At 40.7% G+C, this 15,124-nt stretch overlaps 1 pseudogene; it reads left to right on the forward strand.

The window, feature by feature from the left end:
* The first annotated feature begins 336 nt into the window (after nucleotides 1-336).
* LOC114571157 (E3 ubiquitin-protein ligase TRIM21-like) lies at nucleotides 337-6,064 on the forward strand (annotated as a pseudogene).
* Nucleotides 6,065-15,124: the final 9,060 nt, after the last annotated feature.

The following is a 15,124-nucleotide window of genomic DNA, read 5'->3' on the forward strand; positions in this document are numbered from 1 at the left end:
TCTTGATATTCTGTCTTGTTGATGATACATATTATATTTTTTGTACGATTTGATGCAAAGTTGTCAATGTGTGTGACGTCTCTCTTTGTGTCCAATAAACTATAAACTAAACTCTTCTGGTTAAAATAAAGCTGAGGCACATTAACGTTGCAACACCCATAATAAGTTGTTAGTTATAGCATGACCATTGCTCCATATCAACCAGACAACACCCTGGTATTTCACGATAAGAGTGCACATGAGAGGGAGGAAACAAACCACAGAGCTGCAGTAAGAGGAGGAGCAACACTGTCAAGAGGACAGATACAACGTCACACTCCAGAAATGAAAGTGAAGTTTGTCAGTGTCAGCCACGCTGCAGTAGAAAAAAAGACTTTGTTTCTCTCTGAAAGAAAAGTCAAACTGACTTCATCAGGTCTTTCTCAACAACACAGCAGAGTCTCTGCCAAACACTGGTGAGTACAGCTGATCACATTTACACTTTCTACAACCAGGATTAACACTAAACTTGACCTCTACTCAAAAAGGAAGTTCCACTCTTTTGAATTACTTGTGAAATTGCTAACAATATAACTATGGCTGTTTGTCTGCAGGCTTACTATACAGTAGCCCACTTTTACAGCATTACTCTTTTTCTTTATATAATGGCTATGACAGCTACATACGAAAGGGGAAGACATGCAGGAACTTGTCACAGGTCGGACTCAAACCCTGGACCTTCTGCATCAAGGCATAAACCTCTGTATGTATGCGCCTGCTCTACCAACTGAGCTAAGCCGGCCACTTCAAGACCATTCTTACCAGCAGTGTTCCAAATTTGCGACCGTTAATAAAAGCATTTGAATATTGGTGCCAGATCAAGTGCATATACAGAAGCTAGAGTCTGCAGTTTGAGCTCCACCAGACCATCTGAGGTCTCCTGTCTTGTTTCCCCAGCTGCTGAGTGGAGTGACGGGGGGGTTAGCTCTGCAGACTCCAGACCCGCCTCCCCCTGTGCTGTCCGACCACAGCCTAAGCTACTGCAAGTTATTTTAATGAGTTTCTTTTTAGCCAAATACTCTGAGTAAATGTAATTCCCTCTGATAAACAGTGTAGCATATGTCAAGAGCTCTTATTTTGAAAGGTAAGAACAGAAAGTGTCTCTGGTAAACGCTGCCTTTGTCAAAGTTGAAAGCAACATTTGGACAGCAGCCTCTGTGTTTTTCTATTATGATCCTCATAAGTAAACAACACAACATGATTGGTTATGATGCTTATATTCGCAGTGTAAACTCAGAAAAACTGACCTTGTTCCATTCCATTCGAGTTGCATGAAAGTATTCATGACAAAACAACAGTTAAAAAAATACTGATTATTAATAGCACGAAAAAAACTTTCCCAGTGTGTAAAGACCTTAACTCATGGGTACAGTGTTTGATTATCCCAGAAATGCACAGCGACGATGACCAGCAGCTCATCAGTACCCCCGACATGCAGAAGTGTGCGAGGGCCTGTTCACTGCAGCTTAAATTAAAACTGTAATTTGAATATAATTTTTTTTTGCAAATTATCTGTCATCTGAAGATCATTTTCTGTGCTCCATCTGTCAGGATGTGTTCACTGATCATGTCACCATACCATGAGGTCACAACTTCTGCAAGAACTGCATCACTGATCACTGGAATATTAATGACCGGTGCCAGTGTCCCTTATGTAAAGAGGCCTTTACCACCAGAAGTGATTTGAGAGTCAACACTTTAATCTCTGAGATGGAGACAGTGAGCTATACAGAAGAGTTGTTGCAGAGTTTTTACTCTTGACATAACGTTATAACGTATAGCGTTAACCGTAACTTAACGTTAAGAGCAACGATAACGACCAATAAACGTTAAGAACAACGATAATGACCAATACCGTGGCTAGCAAAATTACCGACTCCCCGTTGCAGAAGCAGCTGCCGTGAGGTCAGAGTCTAGCGGATCAGGGTCTGGCTCTGCTTTGCGTTTTCCTGCAGTTTGTTTCCTTGCTGTTATGTTAAAAAACGCAGCAGTATCCCACCACGGGACACCGTCGTTATTGTAGCGTCACATCACTCTGACAGTCAATACTCGGGGTGACCTCGCCGTTCATTGTAACATTTGCAGTTTTTCGTTCAAATACTCTCTATTCTTTCAACCGCCCAAATCCGTCCCAAAATTAATTTTCATCGTACCCGACCCTTTTATTATTGGCCCCCGGGACGAGGGGAGGTCCTTAAGCTCAAGCCCTGGTATCACGTCAAAGAGCCACTTCAAAATGACATTAGGTCCAGCCCGCAGAGCAGCAGCAGGAGCTCTAACTGACTAAACTACACATAAATCACATCAACACAGCTCCTGTGTTGGCCAATGAGAGCTTCTGCTCTGATACATTTGTGTTTCAGTTTTCTTTCAGTTTGACAAAACTTTCGGATTTTAGCAGGAAGCCACGATGACGGCAGTGGACCTTTTTAACACTTTGGAGGATTTAAAAGAAGAGGAATTTAAGAAATTCAAATGGTGTCTGCAGCAAGACATCCTGGATGGCTACCAAAGCATCAAAGTGTCCAAGTTGGAGAACGCAGAAAGGCAGGACACGGTGGATGAGATGGTGAAAACCTATAAACTTCAAGGAGCTCTGAAGGTGACCAAGAAGGTTTTAGAGATGATCAACAGGAATGATCTGGTGCAGAGTCTGCCAGACACCAGCTCAGGACCAGAAGGTCAGTCAGCCTTTTTAATTTGTATTTTCAGGAAGAGAGGGTGGACATGAGAAACACAATACTTGTAAGGGAACAAGATTGTAAACAGATAAAAACCTATTTTATAGATTAAAAAAACATTAACATGTATGTCCGTGTAGTCTCTATTTGTTGTAACATTACTGTAAAGGAATTTCAAGCTCATGCTCTGTAAGTTGAGTTAGTGGTACCCAGGTCTCATTCAGGTCAGTGGCCAATATAACCTCATAACCTTTCCAGGTGGACAAGTACTTCAACTCTGTGTCTCTAACAGTAACAGCTGTATGATAAGACTGCCAAGGTCACGGAGGAAGTCAACACATAACACATTCTGCCTGTCTGTTTTAGGCACCCATACTATCTTTCAGGTCTTTAAATGCCTCCAGCATGAGTTTAAATAAACCTTCAGGAAGACAAGAACTTCCGAATGTTGGGATGGCAATAACACTGTAATGTGTAATCCTAAATTCTCCTCAATTGAGAATTCATTAAATACTTCTGTGTAAGTAATCAAAGTCTCCTCGAACCTCCTTCACGAATGGGAAAGGAGTTGTGCTGCGCCTGAATTTTTCTTTAACAGTTATGTTTGTATACCTTTAATTGTTTTTAAAATGAAATGTGTACACACCAGAGGTTAAAATGGGTCGGAACCTTGGATTATTGCCAGTTTCATCAGTGTTTCCTGTCCATTTAAAATAACGCCAAATATCCATTCCAGCGCACCGCTGTGAGTCCATAAACAAGGCAAGTGTCTGTGGTGAGTTCACACTGTAGTAAAAGCAGGACAGTTGCGTACTATCTGTCAGTTAAACAGGTGAATATCATGTTGCCGGTAGCCTACCGGTTACAAATAGGCTCGTTATCGACATGGTAACGTGTTGATAATATATATATAATGTGTCCCTCTTAAAAAATACAAAAGAACCCAGTCCATAAAGATGTAAAAAAATAATAATATATCCTTCTTACATGAGCTGTCGCTGGTTATACACAAGCCAGTCTCACAGCAGATCGTGAAATGGTCACGTTATTCACCCCGGAGGCCGAGCGTTTTGTTTCCCCGTTAACCGTCCCGTTATTGTCGCGCGTCCCCCACAGCTGTGTCCCGACATATGAGGCGTTCTCCCCTGGGGTGTGACGTTTACTTTCCCCGGTAATCTCCGTATAAACCATGTTGTGCTGGGTACCAAGAAAAAAATTAGAAAAACGTCCCTGTGAACATGAATCAATAGATTAAATATAACGTGACCATTTAAAGAACTGCCATGAGACTGTGTTGTTATACATGATGTGTAGGTGAACTAGCTGTTACCAAGATGTTAGGGTTCCCCCACCTGCCAGGTCCCACTAAAACGCAATAACAACTTTAAACCAATGGAGTGGTCAGTGCGCCTATCCAAGTGTCCAAAGGATAAACTACACAAAATAAAATAATAATACAAATAATAAAAATTTTCTTTTTATTACATGTATTTTTTTTCTCTCATACTGCATGCAGTTATGGCTGCTGCCAGAAATGTGCCATCTGAAGAAGTGTCCAAACCAGGAGAAGTTCCCTGTGATGTCTGCACTGGAACCAAACTGAAGGCCCTGAAGTCCTGCCTGGTGTGTCTGGTCTCCTACTGTGAGACTCACCTGGAGCCTCATCTGACAGCTTCACGTCTGAAAAGACATCAGCTGATCGACCCTGTGGAGAACCTGGAAGGCAGGATGTGTACGAAGCACGATAAACCTCTGGAGCTGTTCTGTAAGACCGACCAGACATGTGTCTGCACGTTCTGCCCTGGTATAGACCACAAAATGCATGATGTTGTTCCTCTGAAAGATGGATATGAAGGAAAGAAGGCAGAGCTGTGGAAGACAGAGGCTGAAATTGAGCAGATGATCCAGGAGAGACGACTGAAGATTCAGGAGATCAAACACTCAGTCGACCTCAGTGAGGAAGATGCAGACAGAGAGATAGCAGAAGGTGTTCAGGTCTTCACTTCTCTGAAGGAGTCTGTTGAGAGAGGCCTGAATGAACTCATTAAACAATCAAAGAGAAGCAGAAAACAACAGAAAAACAGGCCGAAGCTTTCATCAAAGAGCTGGAACAGGAAATCTCCGAGCTGATGAAGAGAAGCACTGAGGTGGAGCAGGTGTTACGCTCTGAAGACCACCTCCATCTTCTCCAGAGTGTCCAGTCCCTAAACATCCAACAACCTCCACCCACCAAGGACTGGACAGAGGTCAGCGTCCGTCCATCCTATGAGGGGACTGTGGTGAAAGCTGTGGTTCAGCTGGAGGAGACACTCAGTAAACAGATGAAGAAGCGGCTCGCTGAGTCTGAGCTGAAGAGGGTCCAGCAGTATGCAGTGGATGTGACTCTTGATCCTGATACAGCATATCCCTATCTCATCCTGTCTGATGATGGGAAAAAAGTGAATCACGGTGATGTGAAGAAGAATCTGCCAGACCACCGAAAGAGATTTTCTAACGATTCTTGTGTTTAGGAAAGCAGAGTTTCTCTTCAGGCAGATTTTACTTTGAGGTTCAAGTTAAAGGAAAGACTGATTGGGATTTAGGAGTGGCCAGAGATTCGATCGACAGGAAGGGAATCATCATACTGAGCCCTCAAAAAGGTTTCTGGACTATATGGTTGAGGAATGGGAATAAGTACGAAGCTAATGCTGGCCCTCCAGTCCTTCTCTCTCTGAAGTCTCCTCCTCAGAAGGTGGGGGTGTTTGTGGATTATGAGGAGGGTCTGGTCTCCTTTTATGACGTAGATGCTGCAGCTCTTATCTACTCCTTTACTTGCTGCTCCTTCACTGAGAAACTATTCCCATACTTCAGCCCCAGTAGTAATGACGATGGTAAAAACTCTGCCCCTCTGATCATCTCTCCTGTCAGAGTAAACTAATCTCTGACCTAATTTCAGGTATTGATTTATTTTTTTATCAAGGGAACAAATATATATATTTTACATCTTATGTTCTACAGAATCTGTTTCCTATGGTGATTGATTTACACTTTATTCCATTTTATTATCATATGCTTAAGTCAAACTTCATCTTGACATATTTGTTGTCTTTAGAAACTGATTTCTTCTGGAAGTTAAAATAAATGTCTGTGGGTTTAACAGAGGTTTAAATAAATATCATCCACAAAAAGTGTGTCATGATGCATTCAATTAATGTGTTGATTATGTAATCAGATACACATTTATTTGTATTTTATGTGCATCCACAGAAAACATATTGTTGAATATTTTCCCATAGTGTCCACAGAACACAGTATGTGTCGTTGTTCTACCGGGTATAAAAAGTTAATGGTATAAAAAGTTAATGGATGTTTCTATCTTGTGTGAAAAGTGTTTTGGATAATTACTGGTCACTTTGGCCATTCTTTTATACTGTAATACAGTTTTTGAGTCAAAGATATCTGTAAATATGTGATTGTACAATTCAAAACCGTAAAATAAAGCAGTTGTTGAACACAAGGCCTGAGTAAGCAGTGACTTGAGCACCAAACACTGAACAGAAAAGCAGGTTTACACACAAGTTGTATTTCAGTCGAGGATGATCTTTATTTATTTTTTGGAATTTCGAAAAAATTCATAATGGCGAGAATGAAGTTGAACTTTCAATATAAGTGCCAGGCATAAGAACAAAAGGTTTGTTTTTCATTTTCAGAATGAAGTCAAAATGTTGAAAAAGAATTTGAAGTGAAGTCTAAATCCCATTTCAAGAATAGGGTCTACATATTTTAGGAATAACTTTGAAATATGGAGAATAAAGTAAAAATGTTGAGGATAATGTTGAAAATTCTCAACATTTTGACTTTGTTTTCTAAATGCTAAAACCAATCTGAAGCTCTTCCTCCTCTGATGTTGTTCCCTTATGTCTGGTACTATGTGGGTAGTCATCTTAACATTTAATAGCTAGACTGGATATTTATTAGCCTGACGTGGTCATACTCAGATTCTAGTCAGAATGTGAGTCTGAAACCCCTCCATTGGGCTGTGATTATGGGGCGTGTTCCAACCGAACCAGGAAAAAAAATGCCTCTGCATTCATTGGATAGACCTCCAACCAATCAGAGCAACGGAACTCAACTCAACTGTCAACAGAACTCAACACTGTGTATCGTAACCACTCTTTGTACAATACATTCGTTCTAACTTCCGACTTTTAGACTTTTTTGAAGCTATATATATTTTTTTGCTTGTAAATATAAATGTGGATAACGTTAGTGATAGTGACATACTCGCTAGAGTCGCATTTCTAGAGATGGATCGGCGAAAACACGCTTTATTTCTCTGATTCACGGCTTTGTTCTAGCGCCGCTGGGCGCACCCTCTCTCCGGTCTCTCTCTATGTCTCTCCACCATATAACGCTCTCTCTCTCCAGTCTCTCTCTATGTCTCTCCACCATATAACACTCTCTCTCTTCAGTCTCTCTCTGTCTCTCCACCATATAACGCTCTCTCTCTCTTCAGTCTCTCTCTATGTCTCTCCACCATATAACACTCTCTCTCTTCAGTCTCTCTCTATGTCTCTCCACCATATAACACTCTCTCTCTATGTCTCCCCACCATATAACGCTCTCTCTCTTCAGTCTCTCTCTGTCTCTCCACCATATAACACTCTCTCTCTTCAGTCTCTCTCTATCTCTCTCCACCATATAACACTCTCTCTCTTCAGTCTCTCTCTATGTCTCTCCACCATATAACGCTCTCTCTCTCTTCAGTCTCTCTCTATGTCTCTCCACCATATAACGCTCTCTCTCTCTTTCAGTCTCTCTCTATGTCTCTCCACCATATAACGCTCTCTCTCTTCAGTCTCTCTCTGTCTCTCCACCATATAACACTCTCTCTCTTCAGTCTCTCTCTATGTCTCTCCACCATATAACACTCTCTCTCTATGTCTCTCCACCATATAACGCTCTCTCTCTCTTCAGTCTCTCTCTATGTCTCTCCACCATATAACGCTCTCTCTCTTCAGTCTCTCTCTGTCTCTCCACCATATAACACTCTCTCTCTTCAGTCTCTCTCTATCTCTCTCCACCATATAACACTCTCTCTCTTCAGTCTCTCTCTATGTCTCTCCACCATATAACGCTCTCTCTCTCTTCAGTCTCTCTCTATGTCTCTCCACCATATAACGCTCTCTCTCTTCAGTCTCTCTCTATGTCTCTCCACCATATAACACTCTCTCTCTTCAGTCTCTCTCTATGTCTCTCCACCATATAACACTCTCTCTCTTCAGTCTCTCTCTATGTCTCTCCACCATATAACACTCTCTCTCTTCAGTCTCTCTCTATGTCTCTCCACCATATAACACTCTCTCTCTTCAGTCTCTCTCTCTATGTCTCTCCACCATATAACGCTCTCTCTCTCTTCAGTCTCTCTCTATGTCTCTCCACCATATAACGCTCTCTCTCTCTTCAGTCTCTCTCTATGTCTCTCCACCATATAACACTCTCAATCTTCAGTCTCTCTCTCTCTCTCTCTCAACCATATAACGCTCTCTCTCTTCAGTCTCTCTCTATCTCTCTCCACCATATAACGCTACCGTGCTTTCGGGCAGTTGTTGAGGCTCCTCCGCTGAGGATTTTAAAATGAATGCGCTGTCGATATCATCTGTAACAGACACGATGGTGGAATCTACACATCTCAGTTCTCCAGCGGCAGCCACCTGTTGTAAACAAATTCAACCCAAGCGTTCTTTGGTGACGTGGTTGATTCAGTTACTGTTGATCATCTGTCTGACAATCTGATTGGCCCGAACAGATCCTGTTCGGGCAATAATTGCTTCTCAACGGAGCGAGTCCAGACCGAACTTCCCGACCTCGAATGTTGTTCGGCTGACATCCAGGCTAGATATTTATTGCAGATTGTATTTAAAGCTTTGTTAGCAGTGCTGTTCTTCAATAAAAACTGATCTACAAAACAGGATGTGGACATTTTCTAATAAAAACTATTGCAGATATCTAGAAAGTTATTTCTAACTAGGAAAAATTAAATACAGATATCTACAATAAATATCAAGTTTTGCTACTAAAGGGGGCTTTCAAACGTATTTTGTTTGGTCTGGACTTTCATACTTTTCAGTTTGATCTGAACCAAAATCTCAGGTGTGAAACAAACCCCGGACCACGGACCGGGACAAACAGCTGAAATTTGGTACGCCCAAAAGAGGTAATCAGTTGAAAAAACTACAACACAGAGAGAGGATATGAGAGAATGGGGAAGCCCGTCTACAAACCAATCAGTTACAAGAATCGGTAGACGTAGCTCACGTATGGGATATTTTTATCATGGATAGTTTTTTAGTGCGGTTGCATAACTGCAATGTGAAACCAAAACTTACCGGAAGAAAATGTTTGCATTGTAACAAAAACATGAACTTTGGTCCAGACCTTGGTTCGGACTTTAAGGTGTGAATGCCCTCTAAATGTTAAAATGGCCTTAAACCTTTTAAGAATGTAAATTTAGTTTTGACTAGTACAATCAAAGTTGTAGATGTCTTGAAAAACAATTGCTACAAGTAAGAATGTTATTGTGGATATCTTTAATTACCATTCTGACTAGTTAGAATATAATTTTGACTAGGAGAAATGCTATTATAAATATCTTAAATGTAATTACAGATAGGAGTGTGGTTCGATTAAATGTTAAAATGGCCTGCCATAGTACCTAAGACATTTTTCCTGTTTTCATCTATAGTTGTTCTGCAGAGCTTCTTCTTGCAGGTGTCTGACAATAACAATAACTTTAGTTTTCTATGTTGTAAGTTGACATTATTGTTTAAAATCACATTTCAATACTGACAACAAATGTAAATTCTCTCTGAAAGAGTCAAACAATAATTGATAAGTGCAGGGTATTAATTTAACTGAACATTTGAGAGCTGACAGCCTTCTTCTTATCCGAGTATGTCTCCATGACTCCCTGCTACACTGAAGCAGCAACAACAGGCCTCCATGTAGATCACTAACTGGTGTTGTGACACAGAACAACCACTAGATGGATCACAACACAAAGGAATGATGAGACAAAGTTACTGTACTGCTGCCACACTGACCACCAAACAAACAAAATCACAAGTTCATTAACCTTTTTTGTTTCTTCTTGTTTTTGGGCTTCAGTGTTTCTGCAGTTTAAAGTCTTTGGATGTCCCACCTGTAGTAAATTGGTAAGGTAGTCAGAAATGTGTTTTTATATGCATTTCATTAGGGCTTGACATTCCCCACTCTGGGTATTATTTAGTTAGTGACGCAGCATTTTTGCTAGCCACTATTTTGTGGGAAATTACATTATTATAAATATAGTTTTATTTGATTAGAGTTGACTGGGGTGTGCTACAATTCACTTAAACTAGAATTACAACCTTTTTAAATGTAAATGACCACCCAAATGTAGGCTGTAACAGTGATGAAATATTCAGCTGTGATAAGGTTGTGTTTAAAGCTCCTTATGTATGAAAACATGCAACTGATTAAGACATTAAAAGCATAGCTTCTCATTGCATAAGTTTTGTAGGGGTGGAGAAGATTAATTGTAGGAGGTTTGCAGCGTGTGCTTACATGTCTCTCAGCAGAGTCAGCAGCTGGCACATGTTCCCCTTAACGAGAAGTGAAGCACAGCAAAAGTTCTTTCCTACTGCGCGCAATCTCGACTTCTTTTACAATCGTCTTGTAAAAAGGTTTTTCTGCCACAAAAAACAACCCTTGGCACAGCAGCATATAATGCATATAATGCCGCTGCTGGCTGGTCTTGTGTGCAGGTCATTGGAATTTTTTTGGAAAAAGGAAGGCACTTTCAAAAAATACTTAGCAGGTGAAGTGGATGAAGCATCTCTCTATCACTCTATCATGGGAGCAGCGGTTGTTGTTGTAAATGTCCAATCGCCTCTCTGGGTTTAAACAATGCTCGTAGCTGCCATGGGCAGCGCTAAGCTCCAGACGCAGTGACGTTGGCTCTGCTAAATAGTCTCAGGAAGGAACTTGTTTTGGTGGAACATTTGCACCTGCAAAAGAAAACGCCTCATCCAACATTAAATGAAGTAAACTGTTCACACAATACAGTAACATAAGATATTTCAATTAGCTGGTTAAACCATAGTTTACCTTAGTTTAACCTGTAGTTTACCTTAGTTTAACCTGGAGCACCTGCTTGTTGTGTTTCCAGGTTGTTTAAGCGTGGCAGCAGTGCAGCTCTGAGCTCTCTGCCTGCCTGCCGGTTGCTGCTGTTCCAGCTCTCTAACTCAACACTCCCACATTGTTTTGATATTCAAACTTGTAGTCATCAGCCCCCCAATGACACTGACTCAAGTCACATGAGGCAATTTAATTCAAGACTTCACATAGCTCCCTCTAAAGCCATAAAAGGTTCTACAACTGTTTCCACATATGCAGGAGTACTCCCCAAAACCTGCAAGCAGACCTTGATGCGTAAAAGAGTTCCCCTTTAATGGACTAAGCATAATGCCGTAAACCATGAGATTTATGTTGAATGTCATGATTTATTGGAGCATGTCAACAATGTGGCTAGAATGATTGATGATGTGGATGTCAAAGGTCACCATGATGGACTGTAACCGCTGGTTAAATTAGTTAAAGTGAAACTAAGCAACTCTTCAGAGAAAGAAAAAAAAACAATTATTTTACTTTTACAAATGAAAAGCACAAATGATATGCAATAAAACACATCCTTTCTCAATTACAATACACTAAGGTGTTTTACTGATACTTTTCATGGTCTGTTATGACCAGTAGCTTATGGTGGCTAATGTTAGTGTTTTGGGCGCATGTCTGTGGGAAGTTGGGGGGTGGCCTGCTCACAAGTCACCCTTCAAACCTGCTGGTTTACCGTGCATAGAAACCTGCTGCATGAAGACGAAGGGTGAGTTGTTGTTTTAGGCTAACCATGTTTCTGTACATCTGGAAAAAGCTATACAGTATCATGTTTTCAAGTGCCTTAGCTTGTTAACACAAAGCTAACATTAGCTTACCAACAGTCCTTTTCTAATGACCAGTCCCAACGGGGTCAGTCAAAAACAAGAAATTCACACCTCACAGTGTGTTTCCCCTCAAAATTACCTCACATAGAAGTTACAGGTACAGTACAAACTTCACCTTAAGTTAAGCCAGGGGTAAATCTGTACTTTACTAAAGTAATAAAAACGTACAAGGAAACAAAACCTAACAACCAGTATTGGTCATTTTGCTTTAAAAAAGTAATTAGTTACAGTTATAAATTACTTCTCCCAAAAAATTAATTGAGTTAGTGACTCAGTTACCACATTGAAAAAGTAAGAAGTTACTCAGCAAAGTAACTGTGACGTTATTTTTTATGTTCTATAACGCTATTATGTTCTATAACATCTTTAACGTCAAAGCAAGAAAAATCGAGGCTCCGTCTCCTTCGCTGGAGCTCATGCTGGCTGCATTTGGGCTTGGGGGGGGTTTGGGTTAGCAGCAGCAACAAGTGTCCTGTTAGCATGTGTTGATGTGAGGTGCTTCATAAGATTGGAGTTGCTTGAGGCAGACGTGGATAAAGTCTTTTTTTTTTTTTTTGGGCGTAGCGTGCATGTTACATAAACATTCTTGTCTTTAATTTCAATGAGCGAGAAGTAGAGCCGGTACTTCCAGTTCGAGAACGCTACCTTTAAATGTCCCTGGCTCAGTCGCCATTGTCGCTGTCTTGTGTTTAGTGGTAGTCAGAGTATGCAGTGAGACCCCCCCCCCCCCCCCGCTCTCTCCAGGCAGCTGGTGTGCAGCCAAAGCCCGACAGCTCACGCTTCAACCAAATTGTAGTAATGCGCCAACGATAACGGTGTTGCAACGATGGGAAAAGTAATTAATTAGATTACTCCGTTACTGAAAAAATAACGCCGTTAGTAACGCCGTTATACTTAAACGCCGTTACTCCCAACACAACTATGTTTCTGTAATAAATCTGGATACATTAAAAAGCTATACAGTATCATGTATTCAAGTGCCTTAGCTTGCCAACACAAAGCTAACATTAGCTTACCAACAGTCCTTTTCTAATGACCAGTACCAACGGGGTCAGTCAAAAACAAGAAATTCACACCTCTCAGCTCAGTGTTTCCTCTCAAAATAATCTCACATAGAAGTTAGGTGCAGTACAGACTTCACCTTATGCTAAGCCAGGGAAAAATCTGTACGTAACTAAAGTCAGAAAAACGCACGAGGAAACAAAAACCTAACAACAGAGCTGCAGTAAGAGGCGAGCCAACGCTGGAAGGACAACATTCCTACTTCAGTTTCCTTGGAATGAAAATCGAGGTTTGTACATGTTGTTATGAGTTCAGAGTGTTCCTCCCACATTACATAATTAACCTGAAAACTGTCCAATCAGAGCGCTGACTGGCAGCCCTACAGGTGTGAGTGGGTCCTGCTCACATGTCATATGACACTTCTAGATATAAAGGTGTTAGGAGGAGTCAGATGAACTCAGACAGCAGCAGCATCTGTCAGAGTCTACAGACGACATCATCATCTGAACGGGACTTTAACAGCGGATTAGCCTGACAGGTAACATTACACACCTTTGATGAAGAAATGTCATTTGTGATATTTCGGGGCTACATAATATGATTTAAGATGACAGCAGTATTACATTCTTTCAGCACTATTGTAAACTGTTTCTGATTTTAAGTATCTCAGTAAGTATTCTATGATGTGTGACGTTTTGGCCAAAATGAGCCTTTTTATGTTCAGTTGAGTCAGATTTAATCATCACCAGGAAAGAAGTTAGATTTTAATCTCCGCTGACTTCACTGCTGAGATATGAGGGAGTGACAGAACATATCCATCAGCCTGAATACTTTATTCTCTGAAATTTGGATCAGCTGTTTGTTCTCTGACTCTACAAAACTACTCAGAACCATTTGTGAGGGCAGAGAGTCTCAAACTTCATCCCATCAAAAGTGTAAATCTGTCTTGGTTTTGATTTGTGGACACACGTCCTCAACAACAAGATAAAAGATATTTATTATTATTATTGTTGTTGTTGTTGTTGTTGTTGTTGTTGTTGTTGTTGTTGTTATTATTATTATTATCAGCAAAGGAGTCTTTTAATCCTGAAGTACAGACAGTAAAAATGCATCCAGAGGTTTCTGAAGGGACAAGTTGAAACTTGCAGTTTGTCTCTGTCAGTTACTGGAGCAGGATAATCCTAATTTTGGCAAAGATGGCGTGGCTAGTGTGTGACTGCCACATAAATAACTTCAGTCAAGAATCTGGCAAAATGACAGCTGGCAAACGGAGGGTTGTCTCAGTCAAGATCAGATGCTCCTGCCGTTGTGCCCTCAGGCCTCCGGGTACTGGTGCCATTTATCTGCATGTACGGCAGTACAGAAAATGGGCAGACTTTCCCTTAAATTACCAGCTAACGCTATTGCCAGCTAGCTAGCTTGGTTTACAAGGTGCTACGAAGGACATTTTAAAGTTTAAATAACATTAACAAAGTGAAAAACATACAGTGAGAGGGTCAAAGTTAAATTAAATCATTCAATAAAATTTTGTGTCTTTAAGGTCTTTAGATTGCACAGAATTTTTTTGAAGTTGATCAGAAATAATCTGTTGGAGGACTTTGTTTAAATGCAGCAACTAAAATATAAAACTTACTTCCTGTTGACAGCAGGGAACACTGCAGCAGCACCGCCACACCCTTTGATTAAAACTCAAACTTTGAATAACTTCATTGTTAAGGGTTAGATTGCACAGCAAAAATGTTGAAGTCGATTCAAATTAATCTAAAGGACTTTGTTAAAGTACGACTCCTGGAAATGGTGATAAGGGGAGAGTCTTTTTCAAAAATGAGTCTACAAGCTAACAGCAAAGCCTAATTTTACATTTGTTGTTATTGAACTAAGAGAAATGCTCTCCTCTCATCCTAAAATGGTCATAAACCTATTCCAAATGCAATGAATGAAATGCAGAGGAGGAAAAAGTGCCCTTCTCCCCAAAATCATCTTGAGTTAATGTTAATTTATTTGTAAATTAGAAGTTAACGCTGAGAAACGATCTCATTTATGGGTCGGAATCACTTTCTCACTTTGCTTGCCCAGGCTCAGAGCGCAACATCTCACCGTGACAACAACAGGACTGTTCTTTCTTAAGAACAAGATGGCCCTTTTGGGGGCCCTATGCAAAGGAAAAACAAGTTTTACACAGGGCCTCCAAAAAGCTAAGAACGGCCCTGCTAGCTGGTGTTTGTAAAAGTTGGAGGAGCAGATGCGTAGCGTGTTGCCAAGGATTAAATATAATGGAGAGATCTGTTCGCAGCCTTCAATCCCATAGGGGATGAAGAAGAGAAAGTAAGTAACGTTAAGTGTTAACGTCAGTGACATGATTTGAGCTGTTGCAGAGTTTTG

This window comes from Perca flavescens, chromosome 2 (genome assembly GCF_004354835.1).
Source record: "Perca flavescens isolate YP-PL-M2 chromosome 2, PFLA_1.0, whole genome shotgun sequence".
Taxonomy (NCBI): Eukaryota; Metazoa; Chordata; class Actinopteri; order Perciformes; family Percidae; genus Perca; species Perca flavescens.